The sequence below is a fragment of the Bubalus bubalis genome, chromosome 11, assembly GCF_019923935.1.
Source record: "Bubalus bubalis isolate 160015118507 breed Murrah chromosome 11, NDDB_SH_1, whole genome shotgun sequence".
NCBI lineage: Eukaryota > Metazoa > Chordata > Mammalia > Artiodactyla > Bovidae > Bubalus > Bubalus bubalis.
In genome coordinates, this window is record NC_059167.1 from 17,629,159 (window position 1) to 17,649,008 (window position 19,850).

Consider the following 19,850-nt stretch of genomic DNA (forward strand, 5'->3'; position numbering starts at 1 on the left):
TAAGGTACATTTTAATTTACCTTTATTTAAACCATGAAGATGAGGTGTCACAAAATTAAGGGCCTGGTCATAAGTTATCCAAACACCAAAAATTCCAGATTCCCAGCAATAATTAAACAAACTCCTCCAAGTAGACATCTTTAGTTAATATGTACCTTGCTTTGAACAAAATTCAGATTTACGAAACAGATGAGTTCAAGGCAATCCTTCACTTATAAAGGGACACACAATATTCCTTTACATAATGAGCTAAGTAATTACCTGTATTTAAATGCACAGCTTTCTAAGGGTTGTATAAGTGGGGGTTCACCTGTTTTGGCAGCAGCTACAAAAAACAAGTCCTGTATTGAGTGAAGTAATATTGATTGAGCACTCATTGTGTAGTGAAAAGCCTGAGCTTTGGGGTATAACGGCCAAGTTGAATTTCCAGCTCTTTGGCTGCATGCCCTTGAATGTGTCTTCTCACATCTTCAAGCCTAATTCCTCACTTAAAGAATGAAAATAATACCACAGAGTTTGCTCTGAGGATTAAATGAAAAACTGCTTATGAAGTTCTTAGCACTGCTGCTGCTGCTAAGTCGCTTCAGTCATGTCCAAATCTGTGCAACCCCCCATAGACGGCAGCCACCAGGCTCCCCCATCCCTGGGATTCTCCAGGCAAGAACATGGAGAGGGTTGCCATTTCCTTCTCCAATGCATGAAAGTGAAAAGTGAAAGTGAAGTCGCTCAGCCATGTCCGACTCTTAGCGACCCCATGGACTGCAGCCCATCAGGCTCCTCCGTGCATGGGATCTTCCAGGCAAGAGTACTGGAGTGGGTTGCCATTGCCTTCTCTTAGCACAGATCTCATGATAAAATGTTCTGGACAAAAAAAAAAAAAAAAAAAAAAAATCTGGACATAATGGTGCTTTAGATTTAGCTGTCTTCTCTCCTCATTCTCCTATGGAGATTTAAAGAATTTATTCATCTGCCATTTAATTAATTCAGCCACTCAGTGCCTTATTAAATAATTTACATAGTAGACCATCATTCATTCTATTACTTACTCACACATTCATTCATGCACTATCATTCATTCAACATGTATTTATTTGAGCTCCTTGAATGGGCCAGGTCCTGGGCTAGCTCTGAGGACACAGTGGTGTCTACGGACCTGACTTGAGAGTTTTGAGGGTGGAGATTCAAAAGCTTCTCATTCATCCCACAGGAACAAACACCTGTTTGCACTATCTCCTGTGGCTCTGGATCCAATGGCTGCTAGTTTTAGTTCCATGACATCGTAAGCTTCCTTTCTTTGTTCCTTTCTGTGTTTTCTTCTTCCCCTCCTCTTCCATTCTTCTCTTTTACCCTCTCTTTGCCCAGGACTCTACCCATGTCTCAGGCCCTTACTACTCCTACCAGAGTCCTTTGGTGATTACCAAGACAGATGACCACTCAAGACTCTGGAGTCAGACCAACCTGAGATGAATCTCAGCTCCTCTACTTCCTCAGTTCAGTTCAGTCACTCAGTCATGTCCGACTCTTTGCGACCCCATGAATCGCAGCACGCCAGGCCTCCCTGTCCATCACCAACTCCTGGAGTTCACTCAGACTCATGTCCATCGAGTCAGTGATGCCATCCAGCCATCTCATCCTCTGTCGTCCCCTTCTCCTCCTGCCCCCAATCCCTCCCAGCATCAGAGTCCTTTCCAATGAGTCAACTCTTCACATGAGGTGGCCAAAGTACTGGAGTTTCAGCTTTAGCGTCATTCCTTCCAAAGAAATCCCAGGGCTGATCTCCTTCAGAACGGACTGGTTGGATCTCCTTGCAGTCCAAGGGACTCTCAAGAGTCTTCTCCAACACCACAGTTCAAAAGCATCAATTCTTTGGCGCTCAGCCTTCTTCACAGTCCAACTCTCACATCCATACATGACCACAGGAAAAACCATAGCCTTGACTAGACAGACCTTTGTTGGCAAAGTAATGTCTCTGCTTTTCAATATGCTATCTAGGTTGGTCATAACTTTCCTTCCAAGGAGTAAGTGTCTTTTAATTTCATGGCTGCAGTCACCATCCACAGTGATTTTGGAGCCCAAAAAAAAAAGTCTGCCACTGTTTCCACTGTTTCCCCATTTATTTCCCATGAAGTGACTGGACCGGATGCCATGATCTTCGTTTTCTGAATGTTGAGCTTTAAGCCAACTTTTTCACTCTCCACTTTCACTTTCATCAAGAGGCTTTTTAGTTCCTCTTCACTTTCTGCCATAAGGGTGGTGTCATCTGCATATCTGAGGTTATTGATATTTCTCCTGGCAATCTTGATTCCAGCTTGTGTTTCTTCCAGTCTAGGGTTTTTCATGATGTACTCGGCAATATAAGTTAAATAAGCAGAGTGACAATATACAGCCTTGACGTACTCCTTTTCCTATTTGGAACCAGTCGGTTGTTCTGTGTCCAGTTCTAACTGTTGCTTCCTTACTTCCTAGTTAGGGACAACTCTGACCCTCCGATTCCCTCCTCTGTAAAACAGAGATAATAACATCAACTTTGTTCAAATGATTGAATTAAACAATGACGTCACCCGTTGGCAGCCAAGAAAACTTTACCAACCAGGGCGATATGATGATCAATCAGTGGAGCCTCTACATAGGCATTATTTTCAGTACTGTGTGTTAGTAGCTCAGTCATGCCCGACTCTTTGGGACCCCATGGACTGCAGCTCATCAGGCTCCTCTGTCCATGAGATTTTCCAGGCAAGGATACAGAGTGGGTTGCCATTTCCTTCTCCAGGGGCTCTTCCCAACCCAGGGATAGAACCTGGGTCTCCTGCACTGCAGGCAGATTCTTTACCAACTGAGCTAGACTGTGAAGACACGCAAAGAGCTAATGTGTCTTCCGGTCAGAAGCCATAGCCCTGGGGGAGGTTCACAGTAAGTGCTCAGTAAGAACTGCTATTAGCTGCTTTTCGCAAGGAAAGCCCCTCACTCCTGGGCACCAGCATTTCTCAGAAACCTGTGCTGTTGGGCTAATGCTAGCTTATCTGGTTTTATTTGCAACTCCAATCTAGCATTCTTTTTTTCCCCCTTTTTTGGCCTGGCTGGGAGGTTTGAGGGACCTTAGTTCCCCAACCAGGGATCAAACCTGGGCCTTCAGCAGTGAAATAGCAGAGTCCTAACCACTGGATCTCCAGGGAATTCCCCTTTGTGGCTTGAAAGTCATTTAGTTCTGTAGTAAATTTTAATATAGGCTGGATATTAGCATATTCTAAGGAATGGGTAATAACCCAAGGAATTAATGTTAAATTTGTTAGAGATAATAGTAAGAAAATGTCCTAAATTTTCAGATATGTATATAAGAATTTAGGGGTGAAACAGTAGGCCTTCAGGTATTTGCGCTTTAACAGTCAGAGGAAAAGAAGAAGAAAGCATATCCCCAGCCCATACCATTTACCATTAAAGCACTGATCTTTTACTACCTAATAAAAAAAAAAAAGAGTAAAGCATATATGGCAAAATATCAATAATTATTGAATCAGAATTTCATTTTACCATACTATAATTGATGTGTTTAGTAAGTTTTATAATAGAAAGGTTGAATATCTGTTCTTGACAAAGGAAGTATCAGTTTATGGAAGAAAAGGGGAAGGAAACTTACCTGCACGCAGCGTTTCCTTTTAGGCAGAGGGCGGGCAGCCCTGTCCTTAGCCAGGAGCAGAGCTTGCCAAGTGTAGGCTAAGTCACTAGATTGACATCTGCTTTATTCACAGAGCTTTTGCTAGGTGCCCTTGAAGAATTTACCTGGACTGGGAAGAAGGCTTATGGATAACTTACCCCTCCTCTACCCCAAAGAAAACAGGCACAGGTACCACACTGAACAGCTAGGCCTCAGGCAAGGTTTCAAGAGTTTGCAGTCCTCTCCCTGCAAGTTCATTACAATTTTTTTTCTGTCACCTGTTTCATTCATAAAGGGGAGACAAGGCCAAAGGCCAAATCCAAGTTCTCCCAATTATTCTGTTCATAACTCAGGCCTGGTACCCTAGATCTTGGTTAATTTATTCCCAGTTCCCTCCACTCCCCACTGCCACACATTAGGTAGCCCCTTTCACTAGTTCTCTTCCAGAGTTTCTTTTTGCCAGTATAAGCAAATGCACATATACATTCTCCAATAGACTTAAAATTAATAACAAAGCAAGCTGAAGCCAGAGAAAATTGCCCTGTTCCAAGTAAGGAGTGAAGTAAGGCTGGAAGTTGTTAGCATATAGATAGATGAGCTCTAGAGCCCATGGAGAAGAATAAGAAGGGGAGGAAAAGGAGAGAAAGAAAAGGGACTTTAGAGTCAGCCAACGGAAAAATGCAAAGAGGTGGAAAGAAAAATCCAGAGAGAATATTTTAAGAAGAGAGGAGTAGTCAATTGTGTTACCTGCTCTGAATATGTGAATACATCGGCATGAACCACCCTGGAAAGATAGCCACGTTAAAGAGGGAGTTAGCAGTAAAATAAATGTTCTGATCCTACTTCTGCAAAATTGATATGTATATATACATGTTCAGTGAGTAGAAAGCGGTCTAGAAGACTTTAGAAAGGGTGGACTAATGGGAACCCCAGGTGAGTTTTGTTTGTGGAAAGAAGTGGCTTTTTGACTTAGCACACTTCAGCTTTGTTTGCATTTTTTTACCACAAGGATGTATTCTTGTGGTAAATAAAAAAAAAAAATTGTAAAAGGGGGAAACTACTGTTTAAAACCATCTCTATACAAATTTTCTGAGGCTGTAGAGAAAGTGATTAAGAGCATTGGCTTCAGAATCTAATAAATGCAAGTTTAATCCCCAGGTATATCCAATGAACAAATTAACCTTTCTGAACCTCAGTTTCCTCCTCTGCAAAATAATTATAGTGATAATCACTTCAAAGGATTGTAAGAAGAATACAATATCATACAGAAAAGGCTCAATTAATATTAGTTATATATAATATATAATAACTTATATAATATTCATTATATACATTGTTGGGCTTCCCTGGTAGTGAGTTTGTTAGTTGTTCAGTCAGGTCCGACTCTTTGTGACCCCATGGATTGGAGCCCACCAGGCTCCTCCGTCCATAGGATTTTCCAGGCCAAGAATAATGGAGTGGCTTGCCATTCTCTTCTCCAGAGGATCTTCCTGACCCAGGGATCGAACACAGGTCTCTCGCATTGCAGGCGGACTCTTTACCATCTGAGCCACTAGGGAAGACTTCCTGGTAGCTCAGCTGGTAAAGAATCTGCCTGCAATGCAGGATTTGGTTTGATTCCTGGGTTGGGAAGATCCCCTGGAAGAGGGCATGGCAACCCACTCCAGTATTCTTGCCTGGAGAATCCCATGGATGGAGGAGCCTGGCAGGCCCCAATCCATGGGGTCACAAAGAGTCAGACACGACTGAGCGACTAACACAGCACACACAGCACATATACATAGTTAATAAAATAGCTATGACTAGACTGAACCAGTCAATCAGAGATGTATTCATTTGGACCACATTACTTCGGTCCCTCTAGAACTGCTGTCACTGAAACGCATTTTCTGCATCATGATTTGGTTGTTAAAAGAAATGGTGATGTGAGTTCAGCCAGTGTTATCTCTTGCCAGGACCCATCCCATAGACCCACCTACTGTACCAGGGAGCCCCCGAGGGGCCTGAGTCTACCCAGGGACCGAGCAAGATGATCCTCAGCAGTATTTCCATGTGTTACTGTATTTTCTCTCATTCTCATCAGTTTCTATGTTTGTTTCACAATGCACATGATATATCAGTTCCTCAGTGCATCTGTGTAAATATAAACAAAAATACCTGTATTGGGGAGTTCAGTGATTTTTTACCCATGGAAAGCTAATAAAGTTTGGAAAGCAGTGTCTGCTTGAGGAGTTCTGTCGGGATCAAGGTTACAAAAAGCTGCATTCCTTCCAAGGATTCGGTTTACTGTTTTCAATAAATACAATCAGTCCTGTCGCCGAACGCCTTTCCTTCTTAGCTTTGGCTGCTAGAAACCTGAGAGCCAGATTCCGAACCCAGCCCTACTTACAGAATGCCTGTGGGTGGAACCACATCGCCAGTGTTCACATCCCACTGAGTGAACTTGGGCAAGTGACTTAACCTCTCTGCATCTCTGTTTCCTCAATGTGAAATAATTATAGTAGTAATCACTTCGTAGGATTATTATAAAGAGTAAATGAGATGGGACTTCCCTGCCGGTTCAGTGGTGAGGACTTCGCCTTCTTAAGAAGCTAAGATCCCACATGCTTCGCAGCCAAACAACCAAAACAGAAACAATATTGCAACAAATGCAATAAAGACTTTTTAAATGGTCCACAACAGGACTTCCATGGTGGTACAGTGGATAGGAATCCGCCTGCCAGTGCAGGAGATGTTAGTGCAGAGCAACTAAGCTCCTATGTTGCGTCTACTAAGCCCAACGCCTCAGGAGCCCATGCTTCGCAACAAGAGAAGCCACCTCAATGAGAAGCCTGTGAACTGCAAGGAAGAGTAGCCTCCACTCGCCACAATTAGAGAAAGCCCACGTGAAAAAACAGACCCATCACAACCATTAATTAATTTCTTTAAATGGCCTACAGTTAAAAAAAAAAAAACCTTAAAAAAAGATTAAATGAGGTGATGCATGTAAATCATTTAGAACAATGCTCTGCAATAGTAAGTACTCACATATTATTTTTGTTATTATTATTAGTTCTCATTCCATGATTTCTTTACCCTTGCTTTTCTTTAGCCCTACTTCTGCTACTCTTTATGTATTTCAGTAAGGCACTTAAAATCCTTTTTGAAGGGGAAAGAATATAATAGGCAAGCAACTGTGCAAATTTTTTTTCTTAATATGCCAAGCACTGAGTTAGGTGCTTGAAGAATACAAAGATAAAGAAGAGATTGTTTCTGCCTTCAAGGAAATGCTAAGTCTATGGGGGAAGTCATACACACAAATAGCCATGAACCAAGTACAGGATATGGGAAGCCGTGCCAGAGAGATGTGCAAATGTCATGAGGACGTGAAACAGCTGAGATCCGTGAAGTCTTTCTGGAGGAGGCAGCATGGGAGCTTTGCTGCCTGGGAGACAAGGATGATAGAGCAGAGATTCCAAGTGGAGGGAGCACTTGATAATCTAAGGCACACTCTTCCGGATTGATGGTTATGGTAGATACTCAATAAATCCCTGCTTTTTTTTTCTTTGTTTGCTTTTTTTTTTAAGTTTATTTATTTTTTTGGCTGCACCGGGTGTTAGTTGTGGCACACAGGATCTTTGATCACTGCAGCACACGAGATCTTTGAGTTATACGAAGTGGGATCTAGTTCCCTGACCAGGAATTGAACCCCAGGCCCCCTGCATTGGGAGCACAAAGCCTTAGCTACTGGACCATCGGGCAAGTCCCCAAATCCCTGGGTTTGAATATTTGATTCAACTGGCATGAAAAGAGGGAAGAAGAGAACAGGGCAAAGCCCAAGAGCACCCCTCTTTCAAAGGAAGTGAAAAAGAACAGGAATAGAACCAAATCCTCTGAGGTGGGAAGATAAACTTGCCTGCCAGGCCAGGAAACACTGGTGTGAAAACCAGATTCAAGCAGCTGCTCTGAGAGAGGAGCGGATGGAAGATTTGGGTAGGACATGGGAGGGGTCTTCTGCCTGGATCTGTCTGCTGTGCAGAGCAAATACCTTAAGCTCTTAATATTTCCTTTCAGGCTTAGCGATAGAATTTTCTTTCATTGTGTGACTTTCAACTTCAGGCCTTCCAGAACCACTTTCTGGCATAGTCTTTTAAGGTGTCCTGTCATCTCAAAGCGGAGTAATCCCAGATAACTTGACCACACACTCCCTGCCTGAGAGTCTAAACATGAGAAGCCTAGTCACAGTTAAACCCCTGCCCCAAAGGTCCCTAAGAAGGGACAGAGGGTGGGAAGCAAAGTATAAAATATATAGTTGGGCACAACTGGCTTTTAATTCTAGTTTGTGTGTGTGTGTGTGTGTTTAGTCACACCCAACTCCTTGCAGCCACATGGACTGCAGCCCGCCAGGCTCCTCTGTCCATGGAATTCTTCAGGCAAGAATACTGGAGCGGGTAGGCATTCCCTTCTCCAGGGCATCTTTCCAACCTAGGGATCAAACCCACATCTCTTGCATCTCCTGCATTGGCAGGCAGGTTCTTTACAAGCTGTCAATCCCAGTCAGCCCTGGCTTCCTTGTCTTTAAAATAGGGATATGAAAGTTGGCCTCAGAGGCTTGTTTGGAAGCATCACAGGGCACAATGTACATTTGCCTGGAATTCAGTAGGCACAAAGATCATCTCTGAGCTCTTTCCATTCCTGAAAACTAATAAGCTACCGCTTATTAAGCACCTCCACCGTGTCAGGCACTGTGTAAAGTGCTTCATTTGTGTCCCCGTTTACTAATAAGGCCCACAGTGCGGCAAGGTGAGCTCATAACCTTCCTTCTGCCCTTGGAGATAAAATCTCCTGAAGTGGTCAACTTCTGTAACACCTGTGTCCTCAGAAAGTCTGATATCGCTCAGGGCTAAACTCAACTAACCCATTGTTTACAGAAGGTTAGTGATGATTCAAGGCAGTCCAATCGCCTTCTTTCCCTAGAAAGAGCAGACTAGGTAATATCTATGTAGATTTCATGTAAAAAGTTGACAGCTTCATTTTCCTTTCTGAGTCAACATTTCCTTCCTTCTGTTTTTTTAAGGTAGTGTCTCCCAAGTTGACTGCTCATTGTAATCACCTGGGGAGGTTAAAAAACTGCCTCCCTCCTCAAGAGACTGTGATATATAACACATGGTCTGGAGTGAACCTACACCTCTGGATCTTTTTAATTCCTGGGTATGCCAATGTGCAGTTAATGTGAGAACCACTGTCCTAAATCCTCAAGTTAAAAAATTATCTATCTACTTTCCACCTTAATAAATACATTTTTAAAACAAAAATGAAATGTCCATTTATGTATTGTTCTGCTACATGCTTCTTTTCACCCAACAATATGTCATGGATCACGTTCCTGGTGGGTGCATATAAAATTAGCTCACACCTTCTAGCGGCTGCAGGATATTTGATTGTAGGAAGGTACAATAAAGTATTTAATCAATTTGTTGGAACTGGACACTTAGGTTGCTTCCACTTTTTCACTATTACAAAAAAACATGCAGGAGACATGTTTGCACACATTGTACAAACATTTCCATTTGTAAGATTCACAAAATGGAATTGCTTAATCAGAGAACATAGTATGTAGAGAAGTATTTATATACTTATGTATTTCTCTTGGGTTTTAGTAAATGAATGAAGGAAGCACTTTGTGTTGTCATTTGCTAGGTACACGCAGAGAATTGCGGCTGAAGTGGCTTCTGAGTCCTTTAAGGGACAGGACTGCTCAGCCCTTTGAGGGTGCTGAGGACTGGCTGGGCTAACCGAAACCATGGCCACCTCTGTGGCTGTATTTCAGCTTTTCTGTCTGAGGCGGGAGGTGGCCAGGGGCCAGAGTTTTCATTCCTTTTCTTTCAGGGTGTCTTTTGATGTGCTGGCCCATATCCTAGGAAGTGGGAAGCAGTGTGGGGGGCTATTAGGAGACGTGGAACGTGGCAGTCAGAAGCAGGCAGCACTGGTTTTGTTGGAAGCTCGGCTCGGTCCACAAGGGCAGGGCCTGCATGAGATGGAGGGTCAGGGAGCCGCAAAAACAGAGCCAGGCCCAAGTCTCCACAGGGCCTTGCACAGAAGTGAGAAATAACTCTCCTTTATCCTGGCCTGCCCTACTAACCACTGTCTGAAACAAAACGTGGGCTTCTGTAGCGGCCACCTTGGAGGGCAAGGGGAGCCCACTGGGGCCCGTCCTGAGGATCAGGAAAGATCAGAAGGATGCCTTGGCCGACTTCAGATCCAGTTGGTAAACAGAAAAACAACAGGGACTGGGGGATTGCACAAGAGAGTCGGAGGGAGGAGTTGCCCAATCAGTCCTCAGACTCACAGTCAAGGTGAGGGGTGTGAGTTCACATCCAGGCACTACTGCTGACCGTTGGTTGGCAGCTGACCGAGTAGAGGCCTGAGATGAGCCTGTCCTCTCTGAGAACCTCTTTCCTCATCTGGAAAATAGAGTCCACACTTATTTCATCTTGAGTTGCTGTGAGAAATGAAGGAACAGAGGCAAAGGCATTTAGCACTGTCCCTGGCACACAGTAGGTGCTCAATAAATAATAGCTGCATTATCAGTGGATTAGGGAGTCATGCAAGAAAGATAGGGACCAGTATCCTACAGGGAAGTCACCTTGTGGGGCCTGGAATCAGGCTTGCAAGGCACAGGGAAGCAAATTCCAGCCGCTGCTACTGGGTGGAGGGGATGAACTGTCCCAAACAAAGGGCTGCACCTTCAGCCCAGGATTCTAGGATGTGGGCCCAGCATGGAGCCCCATCTGTATTTCTGCGGCCCTGGCTGTGTGTTTCACAGGCCACTGCCCTCAACCTCCGGGAAACTGTGAGGAGACCCCTGGGGCCTGGTGGACCTGCGGCCCTGGCCATGGCCCTGAGGGAGAAGGGGGTGGGGGCTAGAAGGGAGGCTGTAAAAATTGTAAATGGTGTGATGAGGAGTGGCTCCAGCCGTCTGGCACTCCCCGGAGCTGGCAAGAGCCCGGAGAAGGAGCCCCAGGCCCCGGGCGCCTTTTGTCCCAGGGCTTGGCTATGTAAAAGCTGGGGGAAGGGGCAAGAATTCAGGGAACTTGTCCATTCACGGAGCCCCCGCTGCCAGCAGGTGCGAGATGGGGGAGGGAGTCGCGGACTCCAGCGGCCTGGAAGGTTTAGAAATGAGAATTTACAACTCAGCATGCAGTGGACGGCAAACAGATTCCTTGGGTTCCAGTCTCTGAGGCTGTGAAACTTCAGGCCAGCCAGACTCCAAACTCAAACTCCCAAGTCATTCTTTCCCCAAAACCCCACTTTCCAATCTGCTTCGCCAGCCCTACTTACAAGGCTGTTAGATTTTCTCAGGTTTTTTGTTTGTTTTTACTATTCCATTCCTCTCTGTTTGCTTGGGGTTCACAGTTTCCCCAAAGCACCGTATTCAAGCATAAGATAGCGCCTGGACCGAATCCTAGAAAAACCAGTGTCGGGAGAGGAAGGAAGCCTGGGTCTGAGCCCTGCTCTGCCCTTAGGAGCTGAGTGAACTCCAGGCAAGTTACTAACCTTTCTGAGCTGCTGTTTTCTATAGTAAAAAGGAATACTGTTTGTTTCTGGTTCTCGAGGTTTCTGTACAAATTAAGTGCTGAGTTAATGTTTAGGGAGCTATCAGCACAACGCCTGACACAGAAAAGGGATTCAATGAATATTAGGTTATTCCCCTTAATAACAGTAGACAAGTAAGGCCAAAACTCCCTGCAATATTGTTTCAATTTGTATTTCCCTGTTACTAGAGAGATTAATCTTCTTTTTATACATTTATTGACCATTTGTATTTCCTATGTGGATTGTCTGCTATCCATTTTTCTTTTTTGTTGTTGCTGTTTTTGATTTAACAGTTGATGGGAGATCTTTAAGTTTGATTTAACCGTTGATGGGCATCACTGACTTGATGGACATGTTTGAGCAAGCTCCAAGAGTTGGTGATGGACAGGGAAGCCTGGTGTGCTGCAGTCCATGAGGTCGCCAAGAGTCGGACACAGCTGAGCGACTGAACTGGGAGATCTTTATGCATTCTGGAATTCTTTGTTATACAATTTGCAATTTTTTTCTTTTTGTCTGTCACCTGCTTTTGGCTTTTAGGTGTCTTTCAACATACAAACTCTTTTTCTTTCTACACAGGGTAGAAATCTGCTCTCAGGGGCTGGTTCTCTATAGACTGATTTACTTGGTTTGGGGGCCTCACTAACGCCCTTTGGCCAGTACCCTCCCCAGGGCTTTCTCAGGCCCTCCATTGTCCTCTAAATGGAACGTGAAAACCTGCCTCTTGTGCTGTTTAGGGATCCTGCTGGATCACAGTTCTATCCCAAAACGTACACACTCCGTCCCCTACTGGTTTCTAGAAGAATCACATCTTTCTTTTACTGGTGTGATTTGGGGGAACTCCAAATTCTAACTGAGAAATCAGTGGTGGAATGAGAATTTGGGTCCTCCATTAACCCTCCTTGGGGCCCAGGACTGAATCTAGAAGTCTCCATCCCTCACCATCCCAGCCAACTGCCCAAATTCACATTAAGTGACCACTTAACTGATACATTCTGAGAAGCTGGGCATAAACCTAATTTGATGGATTAGATTTTAATGCACTAAAAGAGAAGGAAATTAATGTTGTGAAGTCAACTAGCTCATATATTGGGCATTTACCATGTGCCATTTGCTGTGTTAACTACTCTACTCGAAGACCCTATTTAATATTCTTAACAATAAAGAAAGCTCAGATTTCTTCATTTTATAGATACAGAGACTGAATTCAGCTCAAGAGATTTTTATTCAGCTTGGCCAAGGTCACCAGCTGGAAGGCTGCCAGACTGAGGAAATAAACACAGGAGCCTAGTTAAAGTTAAATTTCATATAATTATTTATTTAGAATATTTTTATATAGCAAATATCAAATATTTCATGCAATATTTTGTCTGCCAATCCTATCCAGATGGTAAGGGGGCGGGGAATGTGGACTGGAATCCAAGTTGCCTGATTCTCTGGCCTTCCAATTATAAGACCCCGGAATTCTTCAGAAAGGGAAGAAATCTCCTGTACTGACACCTGGACTCCATCTCAACACACTACCAGTATGGAAGTGGGGGAAGTAAGTCGATCAGTTGTGTCTGACTCTTTGCGACCCCACAGACTATACAGTTCATGGAATTCCCCAGGCCAGAATACTGGAGTGAGTAGCCTTTCCTTTCTCCAGTGGATCTTCCTGACCCAGGAATTGAACTGAAGTCTGCTCTTTACCAACTGACCCACACCGGAAGCCCCATATGGAAGAGCAGCCTTCTTAGAAAGCATCCTCACCCTCAAACCCCCACTCCTCTGACTTTTGAGAGAACTTGTGTATATATCCAGCTTGTAAATTTAGATGCACACATTCAAATGTCTTATAGCTTCCAATATTCTTAGTAAGTTTTACATTCATTCAGTCAACATCCAATACACCCATTCAACTCCTTGACAAACATTTATTGTTTGAGGGCTTGTCCTGCCAACCAGGACAAGAAAAATGAATTAGAGAAATTAGACTCAGCCCCTGTCCTTGAGGATCTCCTGTTTCACCGGAGGAGACTGACAAGTAGACACAATAGGGTGGGCGATGCTTGGGGTGGGCTATGATAGACTGAGATTTGCTCCAGAAGCAGAGGGGCTTAGGGTGGGAGCAGCCAGATACAAAATCCAGGAGATCAGCTTCAGGGTGAATAGTTTTGTTTTCTTCTGGAGGAGGAAACAAAAGATAATAAACTTTCACCAATGGTTAAAATCTGCAGCAAAAGATGAATTCAGATGAAGAAGAACGTGAGAACTTGGGCTCCAGAGCCGGACATCCTCATTACATTCAAGTTCTCTGGCTTACAAGCCATGTGACCATGACCATGTAACCAAACCATCCTCTCCTTGCCCAAGTTTTGACTTCTCTGAAATGGGGGAAACAACATGGTCTACCTCATTGGTTTGATGCACAGGTTAAATTAAATAATCCATATAAAATGCCTAATGCAGCTCCTGAAATGTAGTGAGCATGCAAATGAAGTTAACATCAAGTATCTTCCCCTTCTACCCTTAAGATCTTCCCTTAAGCCTACAAACAAGTTATAATATCTTACTTTGACTCCATATTTTCCTCTAACTACTGGTGTATTTAATGTTCCTTTTTTAGGGCATAATTCTTTGAAAGAATTGCCTGTAACCCCCGCTTCTGTTTTTATTACCTCCTTCTCTTTCCTGAACCCACTCCATGGAGCCTGTTTTTGTCAAGGTCACTGACAAGCTCCACAATGCAAGCCCAGTGGGCAGTTCTCATCTCACTTGCATCCCTTCAGCAGTCTTCAATGCAGCTGGTCCAGCCGTGCTTCTGGAAGGTCTTGCTTTCCTTGGCTTCCAGGACCGCAGGCTCACCTGGTTCTACCTCCCTCCTGCTCCTTCTCCAACTCAGTGGCTGGCTCTCCTTCTCCCTCTCCAGGTTCTACAACTGCATGTGGGATTCCCGTCGAGCTCAGTCCTCTGACCTCTTCTTTCAATCTACATTCACTCCTTAGGTGATCTCTTGCAATCTGCTGATTTAAAATCCTGCCTTTCTTCTGATGACCAAACATCTAGAGCTCCCAGTTCAGACATCTTCCTGAGCTCCAGACTCAAACAGCCAATTGCATAAATAACGTAAACATTGAGGACTTCCCTGGGGGCGCCGTGGATAAGAACCCACCTGCCAATGGAAGGGACATGAGTTCGATCCCTGATCTAGGAAGATTCCACCTGCCACAGGCAACTAAAGCCCACATGCCACAACTACTGAGCCCGAGTGCTACAACTATGGAAGCCCACACGCCGAGAGCCTGTGACTCCACAAGAGAAGCCACCACAGTGAGAAGCCCGAACACCACGACGACAGGTAGCCCCCTCACTGCAACTAGAGAAAGCCCACGCATAACAACGAAGACCCAGTGCAACCAAAAATAATTTTAACAAACAAAAAATTTAAATAATTTTCTAAAAAATCACCATTGAGTATTCAACAGGCATCTCAGATTTAACCTGTTGATACACAAACTCTTGAATTAACCACCCGCTCCCCACCCAGAATCTGTTCTTCCCAGAGTTTCCCATCTCAGTAAATGCTACCATCGTTCATTCTGATGAATCACTCAATTCCTCTTTCTCTCATTCCCTACATCCACACTCCCTGTTGGCTCTACTTTCAAAATACATCCCCAATTCAATAGTTGTCTCTTTCTCTAAAGAAAGATTTCTCAGCTTCGGCACTTTGGACATTTTTTTTTAAAGCATTTATTTATTTATTTGTGCTGAGTCTCAGATGCAGCACTTGGGATCTTTAATTGTGGTCTTTAGTTGCATGCATGTGAACTCTCAGCTGAGGCATGTGGGATCCAGTTTCCTGACCAAGGAATGAACCCAGGTCCCCCTTCATTGGCAGTATAGAGTCCTAACCACTGGACCACCAAGGAAGTCCCACTTTGGACATTTTGGAACAGGTAATTCTTTGTTGTAGGGAGCTGTCCTGTGCATTATTGTAGGATGCTTACCAACATCCCTAGTGTCCACCCAGTAGAGGCCAGTAGCATACCCCTGGTAGTGACAACCAAAAATGTCTTGAAATACCAGATTTGCCTCCTAGCTGGCTCCCTACTTTCATTCCATCTCCCTCAGAATCCTCATGGCTCCTTCCCTCATTTCACTCATGATTGCTCTTTAAACCTGCCAGAGAGGGACTTCCCCGGTGGTCCGGTGAAGACTCCGCATTCCCAAAGCAGGGGTATGGGTTCAAACCCTGGCTGGGAAACTAACGCAGCATGACCGAGAAAGAAAGAAAGAACCTGCCAGAGAGGCCTTCCTTGACCACTCTCTCCCAAGGAGCACTGCCACCCCAGTCCCTCTCTGTCCCCCCACACCCTGTGTGATGGACACAGAGACTTGCAGCCCCGAGTTCCTTCCTTGAGGAAGGACTATAACCCCAGCTGCTCCGAGTACAGTCATCAGACAGCCTTGAGCTGTCAGTCCCTTTACTAATCGGCTCACCCACAGAGTGGGCTCGCCCAAGGTCGTGACCTTCCCTAGGTGGCCCACATCCAGGAAAGGAATGGGGCCAAGTGGAAAGGAGGTGATGCAGATGGGCCCTTTTAGTTCTGGAGCTCCCCACAGAGTCTGCTGAGCCTGTCCTTGGAGCTGCTTCTCAGCTTGATTTCCACCTCTGCCCAGTCTTGCTCCCTTCCACTCACTTCCTCAGAGGTGATTCTAGAACATTTTGAGGTGCTAAACATCTCAAGGTGTGTGTCCCACAGGATTCAACCTGTGACACCTGCTAGAGTTTTCTTAACACTCTGGCATATCTAACATCATTTTTCTTTTCTTTTTTGGTTTATTATATGCATCTGTTTCAGGTCTTAAAGACAGGGACTTTGAAACGGCTGTATCTCTAGCACGTGAAACAATGCCTTGCACATACAGAGTAGATGCTCAGTAAATATTCATTGAATGCTGAATGAATTATCATTTTTGTCAGTCTCAGCTCATCACTCCTTTAAGACTACTCTACACTCAGGGAGTCCTTGAGCGATTTCTAATATGAAAGCTTTGACTTTCTAACAGACGTACAGCTCAGGGGATAAATCTTTCTGAAATGATTTCCTTCTGGAGCGGAGACAGGCCCAGATGGTTTTGGATCTAAAAGATCTACTGCAGGTCTCTGCTTGCTAACAGCTTTATCCCTTCTGCTCTGTCCTCCTTTTGTCTGGGAACACATTTAACAGGCTGGCTCGGGAGGAAGCTGCCATGAGCCTTTGAACCAGCTACACCGAAGGCTGTTTTGACCTGGTCAGCCCATAGGACAAATTTCAGATTGAGAGGCTATTTTTGAGTATTTTTACACACTGTTTCATCTTTTTCAAGAGTGCCCACATTGCTCAGTAATTTCCCAGGATGGCCATGAGTTCACTTTTCCATCCTAATTTTATATACAGGCAAACTGTGGTCAGAAGAGTCACTTCATTCATTCCAGAACTGTTTACTGAACACCACTGTGCCACGCACTGGGCTGGGTATTACAGGACATGAGGATGAATAGGCAGGCTGGCAGGGAGACAGGAAGGAAGAACTCTGTCTGTTACTGAGGTGTGAACCAGGAGCTGAGAGGGTCAGAAGATGAAGGAAGTAGTTTTTTCTGTATTGAGAGACAACCTCTGGCAAGGTTTTACTGTGCCAGTCACATTTTTTAAAAAAAGAACCCACTTTAAACATTGCAGGCTCTTTAGTTCAAACTGTCTTTTGCTCTCGCCATACCTAGTATTCCTAATTCCTACAGATTCTAATAATTTTAAATAGATGTACGCTCATGCACACACAAATATGCTTTTTTTTCAAACAAAATATGAACTATGCCATCTTTTAAAATTACTAATATTTTGGCTATATCCAAGGATATTTATTGCAACATTCTATGTAATAGCAAATATCCAGCAATAGGAAATTGAATGAATAATTTCTCTATACAGTGGAATATTATGCAGTGGGAAGAAATGAGGTGGGTTTGTGTGGAATGGAAGCATCTCCAAGATTTACTATGAAACCTAAAAAGCAAGCTTCAAAAGGAAAATGTAAGGGGGGGGGGTGTGTGTGAAAAATAATCACACATATAAGTTTGCCTATGCATGAAACATTTTTGTAAAGATTCCTAAGAAGGTGTGAACAGTCATTTCCTCTGGAGCAGGAAAAATAAACATACTACTTTTCACAATATGCCCTATTCTATGTGGACATTTTTTATCATGTGTGTTTTAAATTTTTCAATTAACCTAGAATTTAAAATGAATGAGACAATATAACATGGGCATTTCTCCCACGTTGCTATATAATATAGCATTTAGCTCTGATCACGGCCAGGTCCTGTTTAGATACTTGCCCAGAGCTCTCTGATGTCAGAATGATTATCATCCCACTTCACAGAGAAGGAAACTGAGGCAACTTGCCCAAGGTCAAACAGACATTAAGTGGTAGAGCAGGGATTTGAATCCACGTAATCTGGCTCAGAAGTCCATGTTCTGAACCACTGTGGCCGTGTAGCCTCTCTCACCCTTGTTAAGGGCTGCAAAGTGTATTCAACAAAGTGATTGTGTCATACTTTTCACACCCTTTCCTTCTCTGGTAGGAATTCTGTTTGTTTCTAGGGTTTTGCTGTCACCCTACCACACCGCAGAAGCATCTTCCAGACTAACCCTTTGTGCTCCTGTATCCATAGGAGAAGTCCTGGGAGTGAAACCACGTCATCATCTGAGGCTTGGTACTTATTACCAAATTAATTACCTTTTTTTTCCCCCCTTTAACCAATTTGTCTCCCTTTGTCTTTGTATGAGAGTGAGAAAGCAACCCCCAGACTGGCAGTCGTCCTAGTAAACAGTATGAGACAGAGGCCCGTGTGCCTTGTGAGATCAGGGACTGTCTTGCTCAACTTTGTTCAACAAAGATTTACTGTGTCCTTACAGAGTGCTTCTGGACAATGGTGAACACAGTGGACATGGTCCCTGCAGCTGACAGTCTGTGGAGAGAGGCATTAATGAACTAAACACACAAAATGAAAATATAATACCAAGCTTCAATAAGTGCCTTAAGGAGAAAAAATAGGGTGTTATGGGAAGGAATAAGAGTCCTTCTTTAGAGAAGGCGGTCGGAGAGGACTTTTCTGAGACATTACAGTGGAGACAGAAGGAAGAGGAGAAATTAACAGCAGGGGACAAGATTGTCTCTTGGTGCCTTAAAAGTTTGGAGTGGATAGTGGAGCCAGGGTGCTAGAGACTTTGGAACCATTGAAGGGTTTTAAGCAAGGTGTTGATCTGTTTTTGGCAGTCTCCCCTGGCTGTCATGTAGGACCTGGATTAGAACAGCAGCAAGAATCCAACTGGAAAAACCAGTTAAGACGTTTCTGCAAACAGGAGAGAGATAAATGTGGTTAGTTTAAGGTGATGGAGGAGGAAGCTATAGATTAAGAGTTTTAGAAGACATATCGATTGACTACAATGTGTGGACCTTATTTGGGTCTTCATTTTTTTTTAAACAGTAAAAAAAAAAAAAAATGAAATATCACAGTTACAATGGGAAATTTTAACAGAGGTATCTGATATTAAAAAATTATGTGTTTAAATTTTAGGTGTTTCATTAGGTTTCCACTACCCTACTTCAGGATTAAAGTGCTGGAAATTATTTAAAAGATAATTTCGAAATATAAACAGAAATATTAATGAATGCTGTGATGTATAGAGCATTTTGTAAAGTTTAAAGTAATAAACAGTGTTAAGGGGCCCTGGGACAAACACCAAACCAGAATACTTTTGAGAGTGAAAGGCGACGAGAGCTGTAAATAGGGGTTTTCCTAGCAGGTTGAGGTTGTTTGCCTTGATACTTCAGTTGCCTCATTAATTTTTCAGAAACTGTCTCCTGACATGTTTATTTTTTTTTTTATTTTCGAAGTAACAAAGACATACTTAGGAAATCACACTTGAGACTAAGTCATGCTCTCGCCACGTCTAGAAATCACTTAGTCTTCTTCTCTCCCCTTTTCTCCATCATGAGTCGGATGGCCCTCTCTATGGCTCTGAGACGGCGGTTTTCAGTGCTGGGGGCAGGGGGGTGAGACAAGGCTAGGGTTTTGCTCCTCGCCACCCTCACCATTCAAGGGACATTTGGCAATGTCTGGAGATAGTCTTGGTTGGCACAACTGGATCTGGGGTAGTGCTGCTGGAATCTAGTGAGTAGAAGCCAGAGATACGGCTCAGCATCCTACCATACACAGGACAGTCTCTCTACTCTGCCAAGAAAGAACTACCAGGCCCCAAAAGTCAACAATGCCGAAGCTGAGAAATCTTGCTGTATGGTTCCTTTGTCATAGCACTTCACAAAGACAAGTGATACTGTCCGCTAGTTGACCTTTCCAGCTAGACTGTCAACTCCAAGAAGACAGGTGATACATGTATCTTGTTGAGTGTTTGGAATATAGTTGACACTTAAGGACTGAAGGAAGAGGGGAGGGTACATCTAGCTTCAAACTTAGGGCCCTGGGAGGTCATGCTGCTCATCATCAGCCAGTTGACAAGCATTTCATTCATTCGACATTTAACAAATATTTATTAAGCACTTACCTCACACCTAGTAGCAGTGTTTGAGGTACTGG